Source organism: Notamacropus eugenii, chromosome 6 (assembly GCF_028372415.1).
Source record: "Notamacropus eugenii isolate mMacEug1 chromosome 6, mMacEug1.pri_v2, whole genome shotgun sequence".
In the NCBI taxonomy this organism is placed as follows: domain Eukaryota; kingdom Metazoa; phylum Chordata; class Mammalia; order Diprotodontia; family Macropodidae; genus Notamacropus; species Notamacropus eugenii.
In genome coordinates, this window is record NC_092877.1 from 207,238,303 (window position 1) to 207,248,666 (window position 10,364).

A 10,364-nucleotide genomic window follows, 5' to 3' on the forward strand; every position below is an offset into this window, starting at 1 on the left:
AGAATCTCCAGTGAGACTTTGCTAGACTTGGCTCTTCTTAGCAGTGCAAAGATCTAAGACGATCCCAAGACTCGTGATGGAAAATGCTGCCACATCCAGAGATAGATGGAGTCTGAATGCAGATGGCAGCACACTGTTTGCTCTCTTTTACTTGTGGTTTGATTCTGTCTCTTCTTTCTCATGGTTCATTCCGCTAGTTCTTACTATTCTTTACATCATGACTAATGTAAAAATATGTTTAATATGAATGTTTAAATATAGCCTATATCATATTGCACACCTTCTTGGGGAGGGGGGATGAGAAGGAGGAAGAGAAAATGTAAAACTCAAAATCTTATGGAAGTGAATGTTGAAATCTAAAAATAAATTAATTAATTGAAAAAAGAAATCTCCAGTGAGTTCTGACCAATAAGTGTATCATCTCTGGTCTGTTCCAAGTTCATTTTCCAATTGAGGAATTTAAAAAAACAACAGCCTACTGTCAAGGAGAATCATGGCTCATTTAAATAACTATTAATTGCTTGAAGAGTCCATCTTGGGATAATTGGTTCTCCCATACTGATGTAATTATCACTTTCAGGATGAATAATTCTGAAAAAAGCCTAAAGTGTAAGAGTGATATCTACAAACACCCATTTTAGGACATTATGTCATGGCCCAAAATGCTGAGCACCTCAAAAGCTATTAAGCAGACAAAGCATCTTGGAGGAGAGGGGAGGTTTTAATAATTATTATTAATCACTGTGCCTTGAGGTTTTCAAATTTACTATGTGAAAAATATTAATATAACAGATATTTAAAGTGTTTTAGATAAGCCATTGTCTATGGGGCTGTCATATCTCTTAAAGGAGAGGGACAACTCAAAGAACTTCAAAAATCTTCCGAAAGGATAAAAGGAAAGATGGAAATTCAGGCCCAACACTTGTTCTATTGACCTATGTTGGTATATGAATACATTTCTCATCACCAGTGGGGCAGTCGGGTGGCACAGTGGATAGAGCACTGGGCTTTGAATCAAGAAGACTCATCTTCCTGAGTTCAAATCTGGCCTCAGACACTTACTAGCTGTGTGCATCTAGGCAAGCCACTTAACCCTGTTTGCCTCAGTTTCCAAAAGGAGCTGGAGAAGGAAGTGGAAAACCACTCCAGTATCTTTGCCAAGCAAACCCCAAATGGGGTCTCAATTGAAATGACTGAACAACCAGGAAACATACACCCAATCAGTCCATGCAAGTGAATGGATGATGTCAAGCTGGGGTCAAGGGAAGTACCTTGGCCTATGCAACAAACATTTCTTATGTCAGGGTCCCATGGCTTCTGACACAGGTGCATTTGTGAGAATATGAAAGGGATCAGAAAATGTTATGAAGGACACAACTATGGCTGACCAGGTAAAAAGAAAGCCACAATTCCCTCATCTCCTAGAATTCTTTAGACAGACGTTGGTATGCCATATATTGCCAATCCTGGGAACTTAAACCTGTTTGCCTCGGTTTCCTCATCTGTAAAATGAGCTGGAGAAGGAAATGGCAAATCACTCTAGCGTCTTTGCCAAGAAAACCCCAAATGGGGTCACAAAGAGTTTGGACAAAACTGAAACAAATAAACAACAAAACCCTTCAAGTTTACAACCTCAGAGTCATCCCTTAATCTGCCTCATTTCACCATGCAGTCTATAGCAAGGCTTGGTGGTTCTGTCTTCACAGTATCTTTTGCACGTTTCCCCTTTCTGTCTGTTCAGGTCCTTATCACATCATAACCTCTTGCTTGGACTATCACAACAGCATCCTAATTGGTATTTTGCCTCAAATTTCTCCCCTCTCCAAAACCCATCATCCACATAGCTGCCAAAGTGATTATCCTAAAACCCACAACCGTCTACATCAATTCTTCCTCCATAAACCTCGATGTCTCCCTATTGCTTCTAGAATAAAGTACATTTGCTAATTATACTGCCTCTTGCAACTGGGCTCCAATTTTTCTTTTCAGCCATATTAAACATTGCCCCTTAGCATACTAATCCAGTCAAACTGGCTTTGCTGTTCCTGTCACACAGCAGTCCCTACTCCATGCCTTTGTACTAGCTGTCCCCCACTCCTGGAGTATACCCCTTTCTCACTTTTGCTTCATAGAATCCTCAGCGTCCTTCAAGCCTCAGCTCAAACATCACTTTCAGTATGAAATCTTCCCCCACTTTTTTTAAATAAGCATCTCCTCTGTGCCAAATGCTTCAAAAATATTATCTTGTGATTGTAATATTGTAATCTTGTGATCTTGTAATATTATCTTATCTCACAAGAACCCTGGGAGGGTAGGTGCTATTATTATCTAGCTCCATTTTGCAGATAAAAAAACTGAGGCAAACAGAGGTTAAGTGACTTACTCTGGGTCGCTCAGTCAGTAAGTGTCTGAGGTCAGACTTAAACTCAGGTCGTCTTGGTTCCAAAACCAGGGCTCTACCCACTGTGCCACTTCCCTGCCCCCAGCCAAAATTACTTGTATTTATTTTATACATACTTCTATGGGTACATGCTTTCTCCTCTCCTCCCAATAAAATATAATAACTTAGGTCAAAGACTTTCATTTTTTCCCCTTGAGCCCCGAGGATACAGCACAGTGCCTAGCACATAATAGTCACTAAAATTCTTATTTATTAATTGCTTAATAAATGCTGGTTGTATGGAACTGAATCTGACATTCAATAGAAACTGTGGGAGGAGAACGTGGAGAACAAATAGAATTAGCCATACTATTGCTACTATCAGGATCCAGTAATCCCTAATCGTCTCTGGTTCTGATATGAGCACACCCAAGAGAATATGAGAGAGCCAACGGGCATTGTCAGTGCTACTGACCTAAGCCAAAGGTATCAGAGTTTGCTTTGTGCTCTGTGCTCAAGAACTCAAGCACCCTTCAACACAGTATGCACTTTCTCCAAGAATACAGCCTTCTGAAACTATTGCTCTGACATGAAGAAGACTGAGTGAATTCTCTTACTCAATTTCCTATCAAGTCAATCAGCTCTGTAACTTCAGGCCTGTATAAGAAGCACCAGCCTGATAGTCATATAAAATCACTATTGATCAGAGAGATGCAAATTAAAACAACTCTGAGGTACCACATCACACCTATCAGATTGGCTAACATGACAGAATAGGAAGATGATAAATGTTGGAGAGGATGTGAGAGATTTGGAACACTAATTCTTTGTTGGTGGAGCTGTGAGCTGATCCAACCATTCTGGAGGGCAATTTGGAACTATGCCTAAAGGGCTATAAAAATGTGCATACCCTTTGACCCAGCAATATCACTTTTAGGGTTGTATCCCAAAGAGATCATAAAAATGGGAAAAGGTCCCACATGAACAAAAATATTTATAGCAGCTCTTTTCGTGATGGCCAAAGGGATGCCCCTCAATTGGGGAATAGCTAAACAAGTTGTGGTATATGAATGTAATGGAATACTATTGTACTATAAGAAATGACGAATAATCGGACTTCAGAAAAACCTGGAAAGACTTATATGAACTGATGCTGAGCAAAAGGAGCAGAACGAGGAGAACACTGTACACAGTAATAGCCACAGTGTGCGATGACTGATTTTGAAAGACTTAGCCCTTCACAGCAATTCAAGGACCTAAAACATTTCCAAAGAACTTTTGATGAAAAATGCCATCCACATCCAGAGAAAGAACTATAGAGTTGGAACACAGAATGAAGCAGACTGTTTTCTATTTTGTTATGTTTTGGTTTGGTTTGGTTTTTCTTGTGGTTTCTCCCATTTGTTTTAATTCTTCTACGAGCATGACTAATGTGAAAATGTGTTTAATAAGAAAAAACAAGAAGCACCAGCCCACCCAGAGGTTCTAGGTCTCCCTGCCCTTATCTTTGGCCCACAGACAACCTAAAAACATGAGACAGGTTGCAGCTGTTCTTAGCACTATTGGGAGAGCTGCTGCATCTCAGCAGCTACTCTAGTGATAGAACTGTCTCTTTTCTCCCTCAGGGCACTGATTTATTTAGAAGGTTAGAAGTCCCACCTCTTAGCTTTTAAGTCTTTCTATAATCTAGTCCTGAATTACCTTTCCAGTCTTTCCTCCTAAAATTTCCTGGCATGAATTCTCTACCAAACTGGCTCTTAAACACCTTCTGGAATTTCTGAGACCTGCTTACTTCTTCCAGTTCAGTTTTGTAAATTTGTAAATTTCAAGGTAAAGAGACAAGTGCATGACACCCAGTTGTGTGCAACAATAGTTTCAAAATATGATTTTCCTTTCTCCCCAAATTTGCTGCTACATCAAATCCATTCTGAGAGTTCCAAATGCCCTGAAGTACCAGCCTATAGACTCAGGCTTGGCTCATTTCTCTGCCGTTTTTAGTATTGTCAAATTGCCTTGAGTAGGTCTCTTTCCCCCATATTCTGAAGATGAGGCCATTGGATTCGCTGTGCACACTGACCTACATAAGACACGAGGTCACATTTAAATCTGTAAGGAACCTTAGACACCAACTAGTGTCTAAGCAAGGTATGCTGGGCTTGAAGTCAGAAAGGCTTAGTTACAGATCTCACCACTCACACTTACTAAATAGGTGGCCCTGGATAAATCAGCTAATCTCTGTATACTTCAGACTCTTAATGACTTACCTGCCAAAATATAGATGAATTTTGGTCTAGTGTGGTAGAGAGAGTTCCCATGCCAGGAGTTATGATGAAATCGCAGGAGCCTTCCCGTAGCTCTCTGGGTAAAATACAGGAGGCATATGGTCCAATGGAAAACTCATTAACTCTTGAGTAAGAGGATTGGAATTCAAATTATATTTCAAATATGTACTTTTTGTTTGATTTGAGGCAAATCTTTCAACCTCCCTGGGCTTCAGTTTCCTCATATGTAAAATGGGGAGGGGGACTAGAGGGACCCTAAGGTCCCTTGTAGCTCTAGAGCTATGAGACTACCATCCCTCCTCCCAAAAAAACCGCAACTACCTCCACAAAGAAACAGTGAAATATATGTTCTCCACCCAAGCCACTGCCAGTCCCCTTTTTAAGTTTTTCAAACCTTTTCTATTACCCAGATATTCATCACCTTTCTTCTTTCAATTCACTTGGCTTTTCCCATAATGCACTGCAATCCCCAGTGACACCATAGACTTTCAGAGGTTTCCTGGATCAGGATCCCGGTGTTAGAACTTCCAGCTCCTTCAGAAGACTGGAGAAAAGACCTGAAAGAAACCTTGAAAGGTTAGTCCCTAATTCACATTTATTGAGCTTTCTCAGGTCATTAATCCTATGTTCTTGCCTTCAAGCAGGACTTTATTAAATCCATTTCAATGAACCAGTCCACCCATCCATCCCAGTGACCTTCCTGCCTTTAGGTAAGCATCGTCAGAAAGGAAACCTTACCAATTTGGAACACGGGATATTCTGCTTTACAAGGATAGGCAAGGGGAGAGACCCCTGAGTCAGCAATGAGAGTCTATTTGACAGGTGAAAAAGAAATAGTTGTACACATGGAAATACTCTTTATTCCTGCTTTCTACTTTACCTTCCCAATGCACTAATGTTGTTACTGACTCAGGTCTCTCCCCCTTTTCATAACCAGTGGTTCTTCCATCTTTTTGCCTGTAATGGGCCCCCTTGGCAATCTAGTGAAATATATGGACCCCTTCTCAGAATATTTCTAAATAATTGAAGAAAATGTTAAATTTCAGTTAGAGAGTTAGTGAAAATAAAGATGTCATTTTTTCCCATCCAAATTTGCAGACACCCTAAAATCTATCCACAGGCTCTTGTGGGGGGAGTCTGAAACCCCCTTGTTAAGACACCCTGGCCTAATCCTTTTGGAGTAGAGGAGGGACCTACAGAAATTTTTAAAGAATATACTTAAATGTAATGCCTTCTTGATTGAATCCCATTTTCTTCATTTCTAGAATAATTTAAAAGATTTTCATTATGTTTTTGTTGTTAATAATAATAGCTAACAGTCATATAGTGTTTTCAGGTTTATAAAATGTTCTACAAGAATTATCTCATTTTATCCTCACAACAACCCTGGGAGTCAAATGTTATTATTATGCCTATTTGACAGATGAGGAAACTGAGGCAGACAGAAGTTAAGTAACTTGCCCAGGGTTTAAGATAGTATTTTAACTTGAGTTTATTTTAGTTTCAGGTCCATCACCCTATCCACTATACCACAAAGCTACCTCTAACTGTCTGATTAATTTTTAGCAAAGTAAGATTGACTGTTCTTGCTTCTTTTCTGTTGCATTTCCCAAAAGATAAAATATTTTGCTACCCCAGTAGGACAGGGTCTTTTTGAAGGATTCTCTTCTCACTTCAAACTTAGGACATTAATCCCCAGTCAGCTGACACCTTGATCGCCTTACAAATCCCAAATTTGCTTTCTTGCCCTTGAGTGTTATTAGACTGTTCAATCGTTAACATTCTCTGCCAGCGTGACCTACAGTATCCAATCTGAAATCCATTCAAGTATGAAAAAAATCATTCAACCTGTAAGCTTTCTAATAGCAGTTAGTAGACCAGAAAAAATTAACATCTTACTGAGGGAGTCCCAATCTCTCTCCCCTCAGATTCTTGTGGAAGCAAAGCTAGAGAAAGTTAAAATCAGTAGTGAAGGAAGTAGGGTACAAAGATTGGTTTACTGGAAAGAGCCTAGACAAGGGGTGGGGAACCTGTGGCCTCGAGGTCACATGCGGTCCCCTAAGTCCTCAAGTGTTTTTCATTTTTCAAATGAAAATCTTAAAGATTTTCATATCTATTCCATCATTTTAACTCTCATACTCTTTGCCACACTGGAGCTTATTCATAGGATTTTAAATCTAGAGTCAGGAAGGAATTATGGATGAATGAGTGAAAAAGCATTTATTAAGTACTTACTATATATAAAACATTGTTATTAGTGCTGGGGATACAAATACAAAAACAGCCAGTCCTTACCTTCAAGGATCTTATATTCTAATATGGAAACACATATATATATACATATACATATACATATACATACATATACATATACATATATATGTGAGGAGTCAAAATATATATATGTAACAATAATCATTATTGCTATCAATAACAATAATAACAGCCAGCATTTATATAGCAGCTTAAGGTTTACAAAGTACGTTATCATTTGATCCTCACAACAGCCCTGTAAGGGAGGTGCTATTATCTTCCCCATTTTAGAGATGAGGAGACTGAGAAAGGTTGAGAGACTTTCTCGGCTCTAAGTAGCTAATAAGTGTCTGATACGGGATCTGAACTGAGGTTATGTGGGTCCATCTAAGTTGTCTAAATGAAGCTCATGGGGGACATTGATACGTATCTCTGGAATATTGTCCAGCCATTTCCAAGGAAGACTGTAATTCCTGTCTTGAGGGGAGTAAGAGAAGGGCCACCTAGGCTGAGTGTTCTGTACTCCCATCTATGAGAGGGATATTGGACTAGAACTCTTATCTATATGTTCCCTAATTATTGATGATTGAGGGACATGATTTTGAGTCAGAACACAAAGCTGGTTCCTCATCAGCATATGCCTGACAGTTTGAATCCTTCCCACCAAAAAGACCGTCGCAAATAGAGAATAATGAGTAAACTTGTTTATCTAAGCAAATGGTAAACAGAAATTGAAGAAGATTAGAATATACCAGAAAATAGAGTACATGAACTCTCCTGATGGTAGTGACATATCTCAGTTCAAACCAAAAGGAAGACTCTGATCTGCATTTTTCACACAAGTAACAAGCATCAGAGGTGGTATGTGACTCCAGAGCCTAGACCAGGGGTGGGGAACCTATAACCCCAAGGCCATAGATTCCCCACCCCTGATCTAGGCTCTTTCCAATAAACTATGTTTGTGAATGTCAAAGTCTGTAACTTCTAGGAAAAGAGATTGTGAGGGGAAATGATTTGGCCAACAACATCAATTCAGGTTTGCACATCACTTTATTCACAACAACCCAATGGTGTCAATGGTGCAAATATTACTGTCAGTATTTTAGAGACTAAGATCTTAGGCAAAGAGGCAAGCTAAGGAATTCACCCAAGGTTGTATATATGGTGAGTGTCAAAGCTAGGACTCGAATTCAGGTCTACTACCTCCCCAAACCACCACTCTCAACATTCATTATGCTGTATGCCTCTCTTCACAATCTACTGTTGTGCCTGGGGATTTCCTATTCGTTCATTCATTCATTCAGCATTTATTCAGCATTTTTATTATTTTATTTATATTATATTTTATTATTTATTGATTGCCTTCTATGTCTAAGGCACTGTGTTAGGTGCAAGAGATACAAAGATGAAAATAAAAGTCTCTATCGAAAAAGACTTTACCTTCTACTGCATGACAAAACTTTAAGAATATTTAAAGGCTACCAAGACAGCACAGTGGATAGAATGCCAGGTCTAGAATCAGGAACACTCATCTTCCTGCATTCAAATCTGTCCTCAGACATTCACTAGCCTTGTGTGACCCTGGGCAAGTCACTTAACCCTCTTTGCCTCAGTTTCCTTATCTATAAAAATGAGTTGGAGAAGGAAATGGCAAACCATTCCAGTACCTCTGCCAAGAAAACCTCAAATGGGGTCATGAAGAGTTAGATGTGACTGAAAAATAACTAAAAAATAATACAAGAAGTTTTACAGATTACAGAAGAAGATGTCTGTAATATTTTTTTATGACTCCTAAGAATACTGTATCAGAGGATCATAGATTTGGAGTTGGAAAAACTCTCAGAGACACTGTAGTCCAACTCCCTCATTTCAGAGATGAGGAAACTGAGAATCTGGGAGGTTAAATAACTTACCCAAGGTCACATAGGTAGTAATCATCAGATAGGATTCGAACCTAGGTCCTCTGATTCCAGAGCCTATTTATATATGATAATAATGCTGCATTTCATATATATCTTGTATGTATCTATGTATATAGCTCTTTCCTAGCCCAACAGAATGTTTGTTCCTTGAGAGCTGTGATGGCAAGTAAAGTGGGATCTTTTGCTATTTTTATTTTAGTATATTCAAATGCCTCTGATTGAATCTTGCCTTTATCAACCAAGAGTCCTTACTAGGAGTAAAGTACAGAAACAAGAGTTTCTTTAACTAGAAACAGTATATATATATTTGCATTGTTAATGTGATTAAAGATCTTGATTAAAGACCAGTCATTTTAATGGGTCTGCCCATTAAAGGGAGTTTGATTAGGGAAGATTTGTAGGAAGGCCCACTTTGTTAATGAGGCACTGGTTCTCAAGAGTTGGGATGCCCTCTGGCTCTAAAAAAGATATAAATACTCTGAGGATGAGGTTTTACTTTGGGGCTTACTGACTGGAAGTGTTTGTTTGGCCCAACAAGGACTCTGGGAAGCCTCAAAGGAGCCCCCTGGCTTGGAAAACCCGGATATCAGTGCTTCCCTCTCTGATAACTACGGTCAGACAGTTGGACCTGTCTGTTGATGGTCAGGCAGAGAAAGCCATGTCTGCTGATCTTTGATTTCTCTGTATATTCTTTGAAGTTCAGGGTGCTGACTCCTCTGAACTAGGTGAATAACATATATGTGCTTGGTTAAAGGAATGATACATGGGCTTGATTAAAGTGATTGTTAACCCCTCAAAAGTTGCATTTCCTTTTATGAATGCAGATCTAAGAACCTGTGGCAGCAGACCCACCTGTGTATGTGGGGGTGTTTACTGATACAAGAATGGAGATAGCTTCCTTTTTCTTTGCATACCTAGTGCTTAACACAGTGTCTCACACATTTTGTTGTTCAGTCATTTTTCAGTCACGTCCAACTCTTCATGACGCATTTGGGGTTGCAAAGATATTGGCATGGCTTGCTATTTCCTTCTCCAGCTCATTTTTATAGATGAGGAAACTGAGGCAAAGAGGATTAAGTGACTTGCCCAGGGTCACACAAGGCTAGTGAATGTTTGAGGCCAGATTGGAACTCATGAAGATGAGTCTTCCTAACTTCTAGCCCAATGCTCCATCCACTGCACCAGTGGCTGCCCTGCATACGGTGAGCACTTAAATGCCTATCGATAAATTGATTCCTTAATTGCTAGAGGTTAGACTGCCCTGGTTCTACCACATTTGAAGCCTCGTTTCCAGTTCTGGGTACCACATTTTAGGAAAGCCATTGATAAACTGGAGGGTATTCAGGATGCCAAAGGACCTTAGAATTATACCATTTTGAGAATCAGTTGAGGGAAAAGGGGATATTTAACCTGGAGAAGAGAAGACTGAGTGGGGCATGATACCCACCTTCAATTAACTGAAGGGCTATTGTACAACAAGATCACACTTGTTTTGTTTGGTTTTAGAAGACAGAACTGGAAACAATA